We start from the raw sequence: 11598 nt of genomic DNA on the forward strand, positions 1-11598 counted from the left end.
TTCCCATATATTTGCAACATGGAATTAACCTTACAGTTCACACACTGATACAGCTCCCCACTCTTTTTTCTGTTGTCTCTCAATCCATCTGTTTCCAATTCACTGCCGGCAAGCTTTGCCTCATTCATTCTTAATCTGGTTTATCTGGTTTTATAAAATGTAAACCCAATTTTTAGACACAGCCTTAAAAGGGTTCCATTACACACAAAAGCTTACCGTAGCCAAATGTTTTAATTTCCAACAAACCACCTTAGAGTTGTATCTTTTAAGTAGAACATTCTGGAAGCTTTAAGGAAATGTAAATTCACCATATAATTGTTCAGAGAATATAGTGATTTAGTAATGTTTGATTAGCTTTTTTTAAAGGTTTCTGCCCCTTATAATAATATTACAATATTAATAATCTTTTAATCCCGAGTACAGTCTTCAATACTTCATTAGTTCATTTAGTAAAATTTGCCATTGTTAAATCTAAGTTGTGATTAGATCAGCATTGTGTTTTGTTAAATTTGAGTTCCTCTAGTACTTGTATTATTTTCCTCTCTGTAATGTTAAAGTCTACAGTTTTTTGTGATTTAAAAACCAAACAAAAAATAAAACATTCTGTACTTTTCTGTTATGTATTTTCAAATCACCTCTTCTTTATAGGGTGTTGCCTTCATGGTATTTATTCCTGGAAAAAAATTTTCAGAATTTGAAAACGTTTATCACAAAACCAGCACTCTGGGCTCCCTGTCAAATCTCACTCACATGAAAGTAACACTTCTAAAAAACAGGTGTGCTTAATTCTGTCAAACTGGCAACACTATAAAGTCTGTTAGGAAACACTGTTTTCAGATGCTGACAGTTTAGTCTGATCACAAACCAGTGAACCTACACAGCACCAGCACCTGTAGAATGAGAAAATTAGGTAGAGTATCTCTGTTCTCATTCCCAGAAACTGAAGAAAAAATGTTACTCTATTATAATAGATTCTGTATACAGTAGATAATTCTCTTTCTCTTGCGCACTTAAAATTCAGGACTGCACATTCCAGCAGATATTTTTAATTAAGATGGCCTTTTGCTCAGTCCATGATTTGCAATCTCATTATAAACTAATGGGTCATCTTGTTTTATTTGAGTCTCACTTCTTCAACATGTGCCGTGGTACCTCATGGGGGTTGGTTTATCTGAAAAACCAATGCATGATCTGCTGGCGTTTTAGAGGTGAAACAGAAGTATTGGCTTAATCTGTTTCTTCTTACATAACCTCTTACCAGATGTTACTGTTTGGAATAGTGATTTGAATGTTCTAGACATTTCCTGGGACACTGTACACTTGTTCACTTATAGCAAATGTTCCTCACAGAGAATACTTGACCTCTCATGTGATGCTATTATATGAAGTTAGTGCCTTGTGTAAACTTTGTCTAAGAGACACAATGGACTCCTTTCTGCATATGTTTTGGCATTGTCTTGGGGTGGTTATATTTTAGAAGACTAAGCGCCATAAATGGTTGTGGCATAAATGAACTACAGTATAACATGCAAAATCACATGATATTGATGCTGGTCGTTTCTCTAGGGAATACATGTGTAAAATATCCAGACAACATTTTTCCCTTTGATCTTCTAATTTTCTACAATTAATGTATTGTTACTGTATCCTTTACACATTTTTGGTGCTCTTTTTTTACAAGTTTTAATGTATGCTGTACTTATAAAATCTGTTTTGTATTCATGTGATCCCCTTTGCCAAATTAATTTCTAATTCTCTCAGCCTTGTTCTTTTTTGACTTGCCTTTGTACAGCTGCTCAGTTCACTGTCCATGACTTTACAGACGTTTTTGTAGTTAAGTTTTCTGTAGTTAACACAGTTCACCAACAGGAGGTTTTTCCTGCAAGCTCCAACTCCGCCAATAACAAAGATCCTGTTGTTTTTGTCTCTTTAAAAGCATTTGTTGATGCAACCCATTATCTCTAAACTACGCAAATGAATTATTTGGTTTATTTACAGGAGTATGTACCCATAACTAACCCATCAACTGTTAAAAAGTGCTTTCCCTTTCTCTTGAGGAAGCAGGTTACATGATTGAAATTCCTAACAAATAGATGTGGATCTAGGTGCCTCAGGCATAAATTGAAATATGATGTGCAGAACATTCCTAGATTTCTGCTATACTAATACAGTATTGGCAAACAGCCACCATACCGCTGGGAATAGGGTCTAGGGAAAAGGAGCTGGAATTCAGTGCAATTGTCCCGAAGAAGAGATTCTATTTCACATTCTTTTCACTTTCCTGTAATACCACTACAGTTTCACACTCTTGGTGAAACCATTCAAGACTCAACCTCATTTTATAATGCATCAGTAGTGCTTCAAATTTTTCTATTAAGCATACTACTAAGGCAAAAAAGCAGAGTGTATTTATCTTTGATCAGTTTTGGACCTTCAGGATTGCAAGCTGATGCTTTTTAATGTACAATGCCTTGCTACAGTATTCAGACTCTTGCACAGTTGACACATTGTGATACTATGTGAATCCACCCTTAATGAGGCCAATAGGGGGCGCTCAAACTGCTGTCTATGTGGGTCCTAATGCCCCAGTATAGTGATGAGAACACAATACTGTTAAAAGTCACCATCCTTCGGATGATACTCTCTGTATTGGTAAAAAAATCCTTTACCAATCATGTCCTCCTATTAATCCCCGTCTATGAACCAGCTTCATTACTCTCCTCCCCACTGATAGTGAGGTGAGCGTACTGGCACACTTTGGCTGCAGTCGCATCATCCAGGTGGAGCCACACACTGGAGGTGGTGGAGGGATGTCCCCATTACCTGTAAAGTGCTTTGAGTGGAATGTCCAGAAAAGCGCTACAGTATATACAGTAAGTGTAAGGAATTATTTCCTTTTATTACTATAAAGACTGCAATCAAAATCCTTTGAAAGAGCAATGAATAATTGTTACTGTAAATACACAACCTACACCTTTACCAATCATGGCCTCCTAATAATCCCCCTCTATGAACCGGTTTCATCACTCTGTTCTCCTCCTCACTGATAGCTGGTGTGTGGTGAGAGTACTGGTGCACTATGGCTGCTGTCGCATCATCCAGGTGAGGCTGCACATTGGTGGTGGTGGAGGAGAGTCCCCATTACCTGTAAAATGGTTTAAGTGGCGTGTCCAGAAAAATGTAAGCAACTGTATATAAGTGTAAGCAATAATTATTAATATTATAGAACAACTGATAAAGCTGTACAGAGATTCAGATCAGGAGAAGGGTATAAAACATTTCAAAGACCAATAATATCTTTTCAGCATAATGAAGTCACTCATTAAGAAGCAGAATGCACACAGACACTAGCTCAGTTAGGCTCTTTCTCTGAACTGGGAAACTGGTTAGGGATAACACCATGAGGCCTATGGTACTATAACTCTGGAAGTTACAGATTTCAGAGGCTGAGATTGAAGAAAATGTCAATGGATCAACAATATCCAAGTCACTCCACAAAGAAGGCTTGTGTGGAACGGGGAAAAAAAACCCATCTCAAATCCTGCATGGGTTTTGTAACATGTGCAACATGTGCAACATGCACATGTGCAACAGTACATTGTAAACATAATAAATAATAACAACCAGAACAACAAATATGTTGTGGAGAACAATAAATATGTAGTAGTGAAAAAAAAAACATGGTAGTCTATGCAAAATTTCATACTATTACAAAGCGTTTTTCAGGACCCTATGCAGATGATAGAATCCAGAAGGGAGTGCAACAAACTCGGGGAGGAGACGACGAGGAACTGGGCAGGTTGACGAATACGGGGGCGTGACGACGGTGCAGTGGGGCTCGGGGGGGGGGGGGGGGGCGTGGTCAAGGCGAACAAGTCCAAGGGAGTCCAGGGGGGAAAACTGGGGCGAAGTCCAAAACCCGTGAAATCCAGATGAGATGACAACAAGACAAAGGTAAAAGCCGGAATGGGATCCGGTGCAGAGAGAGGGAATAAAAATGGGAATAACGGGACCAGGGGCTCTGAGCCCCGGACTCAGCTGGGTCGGGACGCCAATAGGAGGCCTATGCCCTCAAGCCACGAGCATAGGGCGACCTGGTGGTCAAAGAGCGCGGAACAGAGTGAGCATCTGGCTTTTAAGCAGGGGCTGCATTGGAGGCAGGTGCACATGATCAAATGAAATGTGAAAGAGCTGGAGTGCCCTCAATACGTGCATTGAGTCTGCGGCATTGCAGTTAGCTCTTAATACGCACTGCACTAGGGAGAAGCTGTTCTTAAGCCTAGTTGCCAGGGTGCGGAGGGGAGGGGGGAACAGTTTATAGTTGGGATATTTGGGATCCTGAATGACGGATTTGGCTTTATTGTGGCAGCGGATGCTGTGATGGTAAAATTTCATCCTATAATCTTCTGTGCCATTGCCACAACCCTTTGTAGTGCGTCTTCGTCATGCATGGTAGTGCTGCTGTATCACACAGGACACTTTGGTACTGCAGTAAATGTTCATGAGTAGCCGCTTCCCCATGCCGCATTTCTTTAAGCATCGCGGAAAGCGCAAGCGCTATTGTGCCTTTTTCTGACTTGCTGCAGTGCTGTGAGATTGAGCCACGTTGGTGCAGATCTGTAGACCAAGGAACCCGAGACAGCTGATGGTTTCCTCTGCTGTGCCATTAATGCTGATTGGGGCGTGACTCCCTCAGGGTCTCCTGAAGTCCACCATGAGTTATTTTGTCTTGTTAACATTCAGGGCCAGATTGTTTTCAAAGCACCATCTTGTAAGATGCTCCACTCCTGTATGTGGACTCATCTTACTGATCAGCCTGATAATTGTGGTGTCATCTGCAAACTTAATAACGTTTATAACGTGGTGGCTGTACAGTCATAAGTGAACAAGGAGTACAGACTACGACTGAGACAGCAGCTATCATGATTGCTACTCCTCCTCTTAAGAGCTCTCCAGCCCTTCCTCATTCTACCTCATTCCCCACACATGTCCCTTATTCCAGCCCCTCTTTAGTTCCACCTTAAAAGCTAGGCATAGACGTCTCCTGGGGTTCCTCATTGAATCACATTTCATGAGAGCCCGGGGTCCTGCTGCGTCTGACTCCATTATGCTTTCAACTTTCTGTTTCCCCTCGCCGGTTCTGACCCGGTTCCTGTCCCCCCCCCCCCCCCCCCCCCGGATGGATTGCCTGGCCATGGACTTCTGCCTTTGTTTCTGATTACCCATTTGGATTTCCTATATGGATTGTTTGCCCCGGACTCACTTCCCCTGGACACCTGCACTCCTTGGACACGCCCCCTTGTCTCCATCCCTTCTCCTGCATGATTTTATTCCTACTGTGTCTTTTCCAACCGGATCGTGTCGTCTGCATAGGGCCCAGAAAGAACTGCTACGTGACAGCAGCCTTGGGGAGCTCCAGTGTTTAGGATCACTGAAGAGGAGATATTATTGGCAATTTTCACCACATGAGGTCTGCTCGTTAGGAAATCCAGTATCCAGTTGCAGACAGAGTTGTATAAGTCAGGATTCCTAAGTTTTGGGAGAAAATGTGTCAAAGGCTAAGCTGTAATACTGTATATATACAACATCCTAACGTACTGCAGATGCCCCGCCTGTTTATCAGTTTGAGCATTCAGGTTTTCAATAAGATTGTCAAAAAACTATGTGCCTTATTTTGTATTTTCACAGAATGAAACATCATTGAAAAGGTCTGAATACTTTTGCAAGGCACAGCATGTACTCCTTTAAAACATTTCAGTCTAGATAAAAGGTATTGTTTAATCTATCCACTAAATATAAAGGAGTACTTTTGTCAAGGGCTTTCATATTTTATGTCACAGTATACTGGGAAAATAATCCATTGATGTCAGTTTCAGCACAGTATCTCTGACTCTTGCCATACTGAAGAGTGGAAAAGCATTATTTATGAGGCTGAACATCACAAATGATGAACAAACACTGTCTGAAATCATTGAACACAAAACTTCCCAAACTGCCAGAGGAAAAGTTTCAGCAGTGAGTGAATCGTGTCTGATCAATGCACTTTGCTGACATTGCTGACAATCCCGAGCAATCACTAAAAATTAGCTGTGAGACATCTCATTAGAGGCTGTACTGTATTTTGTTGGGAAACAAAAATCCCAGAATAAAAAAAAATAGATATTTTATTGAGGTGAGAATATTATCTTTTTTTGAAGGATTCCATGAAATGTACTTATGGGGAATTTATTCAGGTTTGTTACTCTGGCAACAAAGTACTTATATGATAGAATGTGAAACGGAAAAAGAAAATAGGTAACGGGGAAAACACAAAGTCAAAAAAAATTTCACTGTTGTATCTTTAAATGCATATTGCACTATTTTCAATTAAACATTCAGAAGTCAGTATTTCCCGTCTGTATCGGAAAAAACGCAATATTGTAGTGGGAGCCTCCGCCCAGAGTAAAGGGGTGAGTCATCTTGCTTGGAGGTGTCAGGTGTGAATTGCTGGGAATGGGAGTATTGGCAGTACACGAGTGTGTGAACGCAACAGAGTATGGGTGGAGACCCCTTGATCTGATTTGTATCAGTGGGCCTTGTGGCTTTTACTCACTCTAAACATGTGCAGGCCTGAACCGTGCACAGGGAAGCAGTCACTGGAGTTTTTTATTTTGGATTTGTGTGTTTATAGCAATTTAGTACAGATGAACAATGGCAAGCAGGCTTAAAAAAAGTGCAAAATTAATTGCATAAAAATATCGTTACTGTTGATAAACATGGAATCGAGTCATAATACCATCATACTGTCATATAATCAGTCACAATACTGGATTTGGTCGCCTGTAAAGTACCTGAAAAACACCTGTTTGTCAACAGAAAAGAACAATGGGGAAATTGTGACGACTGTATAACCATTTTTATTGTTTAGTATATTTCAAAATTACTATAAGTTTTAAGGATTGGTTAATAATTTAGAAAAGAGGCATTGAATTTATAACTACAGTAAATGTCATTAACATAATCCTACAGATAACCAGACAGTATTTATCTAACAAAGTCTCAAAAACATTGTTCTAATTGGTTTATTGTTCTCATGGATCACTATCTGACAGGCAGACCACAGTCTGTGAGACTTAATAACTGTGTGTCTGAACAGGTAGTGAGTAAAACAGAGGCTCCTCAGAGGACAGTTTTTTCTCCGTTTCTGTTCACCCTCTTTACTTCGGACTTTAAATACAACTCAAAGTCGTGCCACCTGCAGAAGTTCTCAGATGACTCTGCAATTGTGGGATGTATCAAGGGTGGGTGGGAGGAGGAGTACAGGGGACTAGTCAGCAGCTTTGGGGAGTGGTGTGGGGAGAACCACCTGCAATAACAAAGACGAAGGAACTGGTGGTAGATTTCAGGATGAAAAGGGTCAAACCTACTCCTGTCTACATCCTGCCATATCACCCTGCAACTCACAACTGGCAACCCACTGAAGCTAAGCAGGTGTGAGCCTGGTCAGTACCTGGATGGGAGACCTCCTGGGAAAAACTAAGGTTGCTGCTGGAAGAGGTGTTAGTGGGGCCAGCGGGGGGCGCTCACCCTGCGGTCCATGTGGGTCCTAATGCCCCAGTATAGTGACGGGGACACTATACTGTAAACAGGCGCCGTCCTTCGGATGAGACGTAAAACCGAGGTCCTGACTCTCTGTGGTCATTAAAAATCCCAGTGCGCTTCTCGAAAAGAGTAGGGGTGTAACCCCGGTGTCCTGGCCAAATTTCCAATTGGCCCTTACTAATCATGGCCTCCTAATAATCCCCCTCTATGAATTGGCTACATTACTCTGCTCTCCTCCCCACTGATAGCTGATGTGTGGTGAGCGTTCTGGCGCACTATGGCTGCCGTCGCATCATCCAGGTGGATGCTGCACATTGGTGGTGGTGGAGGGGAGTCCCCATTACCTGTAAAGCGCTTTGAGTGGAGTGTCCAGAGAAGCGCTATATAAGTGTAAGCAATTATTATTATTATTATTACATCCATGGGAGTGGCGTGGAGATGGACATCCCAGTACCTGGGAGTGCACATCGATGATAGACTGGAATTATCTAAGAACATCGAGGCCATTTACAAGAAGGGTCAGAGACGACTTTACTTCTTGAGGAGTCTCAGGTCCTTCAATGTATGTAGTAAGATGCTACATATGTTCTATCAGTCGGTTGTGGTGAGCGCCATTTACTACGTGGTGGTATGCTGGGGCTCTGGGGTTAGAGCAATGGATTCTAACAGGCTGAACAAGCTCATCAAAAGAGCAAGCTTTGTCATTGGGTCTGGCCTGGACCCCCTGGAGGTAGTGGCTGAGAGGAGAATGGTGTCCAAACTAGAGGCCATCATGGACAACATCTCCCATTCCCTCTATGAGATTGTTGTAGAAATGAAGAGCACGTTCAGCAATAGACTGATTCATCCACGGTGCGACAGGGAGCACTACAGGAGGTCATTCTTGCCTTCTGCCATAAGACTGTACAACGCATCCACCTTGCGTCTGGGCAGAAGCAACATTGACAGTGACCTGTTTCTGGATTGAACAGTAAACTTCTACATCCATTCTTTTTCTTTTTCCCGTTTACAACTGTTTTTGTGCAACATACAGTATGCCAGGGACCTGTGCAATACATTTTATTTATATTTATATTGTGCAATACAACTTTTTTGTGTACTGTTCTGTTCTGGTTTGTTCTTTGTGTGTTCTGGACTGTGAGTAACTCTTCTTAGTGCACTTCTCACTGTACTGATTGTATTTTATTATTATTATTGTATCATTCGTTACACTGTTGCTGTGTTGTCTATGTTAAGCTGCTGTTGCACTGCAATTTCCCTCACTGGATCAATAAAGTATCTATCTATCTTAAATGGATTAAGAAAAAAAATACAGAATACTTTCTGGCCATGTTGGTGGTATCAAGGCCAAGTAAAACAATTGAAACAGACACTTAAGTCACAAATAACATCAGAAGAACCAAGTGAAAGATAGACATGTAGCAAAGCTAAAAGTAACTCAAATTAAATGCACATTAGTAAAGAAAGAAGTAAAGTGAGTAAGATGACATACAGATATGAATTATAGAAGACAAGCAGGGAATGGCTAAGGTTCTAAATGATAATTTTATTCAGATTATCACATAGGACAGATACTGTAGCTTAAGTGCCATAAATTAAAAGGCAATCACACATTTTATCATAAATTTAAATAGAGTTAAAATGTCTGGCCCAAATAGTATTCTTCCACTATCATTCAGAGATATGAGTGAAGTTATTAGCACAATTAATTGACTCTTAGGGCAGAAATGGAACTCACTAATTGGAAAATTGCTTGTGTAGTACCCTTTCGTAAAAAAAGTACAACCATTGAACCATCTGCAGGCCAATAAGATTTACCTTAATGAGTTGTAAAATGTGATGAAAAAATATAAAAGCAAAAAGTATAAATTTATATTAAAATGAAAATTGTATTGATTAAGGTAATGTTGTAACAGAAAGAATAAGGTTCTGGATCCCGAGATGAAGTAAAACAGATGAGTTTATTGCATGCAAGGAACAATAAAGCCGAAGTCTTGTTTCCCACAAGAAACAACAAAACCGAAGTATTGTTCGATGTGCCGGTACAAACTTTTAGGTTATATTGTCCTTCCTTGCTGCTTCGGACGTCATTCGATGTTATGGTAAGGGGGGGGGGGGTCATGGTATTTGGCCAGTTAAGAGGCCCTGGCCAAATGGTCAGTTTAAGATTATGCCCCCAGGGGGTTCCTTGCTCTGGAATCTTTATCAGTTAACCCCCTTTCCTGCCATAAACCCCTGTTGCTTAGAAGTCTAATTTTCAGGCAGAACTGACTTAAGTTATTAACCCTTTTTACATCTTGTCTCTTACTTCAGTAATCAGCATGGATTTACAGTAGAACAGGATGATCCTTTCCAATTTACTACCTAGACTAAGAAAAGGAGACTATTAGCATCTGGCCATGAACTGTAGCAGTGAGATTTGAAGATATACAGTATGGTATGGTGTATTTGGATTTTCAGATAAAATGTCACATGAAAGACTGCTCCTCAAATTAAAGACAGTCTTGGAAAGTTGCTTCTCTAAGCTCTAGAAAACAAGACGATGGGAAACCTCTTCATTGTTGATACAATCAGAAAACATAATATACTGTACAAGCCATGATGTATGCTTACTACTTAAAGATAAGAGGAAATGTAATTCTTGACTGACCTGAATAACCATAATGCTCAAATAAAGATCACCTATAGAATGCACATCTTGGAGGTACCAAAGGTCTTTCACAAACCACCTGTTGTCTGCTGCCCTGTAGTGGTAGTTTGCAGTAGTACAGCTATAGCACAAGTAGGTAGCTCCGTCAGCCTGCGTTGGCTACAAAGGAACACCTCACACCTGAAGAAGGCTCCACAGCCGAAACATTGTGTTTTCTTTCTTTTCAGCATGGAATAAACCTTTACCTGTTCCTTTGCAGCTATAGCACAGCTCAGATGATCAAATGTTTAAGGTTTTTATTGCCAGTTAACCACGGTAACTTTTATATGATCTTGTAACTTTTATGTACTTTTTTAGTTTTTGACTATAAGCACAGATTAGATTTAAACAACTGATGTGTAGATTGCAGTAAAGATCTGAGTTTCTATTGAACCAACGCAAGAAGCCGATGAGAGGCAATAACCTTATAACGATTTATTCATTTGCAATTATGCTAATTGGTCCGAGGTTTTGACTAAATCCAGTTGTTATTACAGTACAATCAAATCAACCAGTTAACAATTTTGTGTGGAATCATTTGCTTTAACAGGATCTGATAAAACGTCTAAAATACTTTGATGATTCAATGTAGCAATTAAGATGGAAAGTTCATTAAAAATTCTGAACTACAAACCATTCTTATATATAACATATTTGATCCCAAGTCATTTTAAGATGGACATACTGTATAAAGACAAGTTGCCAAATCAAAACCAGATATAACATCTGTGACATCATTACAATATTTTTCAAACTTGTAACATGGATTCATTCTAAAGACTTTGTACTGTCTGCAACAACTTAGGAATGTAGTCACAACATTATTTCTATGCAAATTTCTATACATATAGTATAAAAAAGTATTCTAAGTTAAATTTAATTTCTTCTTTTGCATTTAGTTATTTCATAGGCAACGTGTTAGAAATTCCAGTGTACATGAAAAAAAATAGTATGCAAAGGAACAAGTAATAGGTTTATTCCATGCTGAAAAAAAAGAAGAAAGAGAACACAACGTTTCGGCCGTGGAGCCTTCTTCAGGTGTGTCAGGTGTGACACACCTGAAGAAGGCTCCACGGCCGAAACGTTGTGTTCTCTTTCTTCTTGCAGCCTATGCATGCTGACGCAGCTACCCACCTAAAAAAATAGTATTACTATTTATTTGAACCCTGCCAGTGAAGGAGATGAATAAACCCTTTATCATATTTTAATCTGATAATCCTTAATTTAAAAATGTTAAATTCAGTGGGATGTATTCTGTTAGTGAGAGCCATATCTAGTTAGCAAGTTTGTCATTCTAAGATCATTCTGCTGACTTTTGCATATGATGG

Source organism: Lepisosteus platostomus, chromosome 8 (genome assembly GCF_059453375.1).
Source record: "Lepisosteus platostomus isolate fLepPlt1 chromosome 8, fLepPlt1.hap1, whole genome shotgun sequence".
Lineage (NCBI taxonomy): Eukaryota > Metazoa > Chordata > Actinopteri > Semionotiformes > Lepisosteidae > Lepisosteus > Lepisosteus platostomus.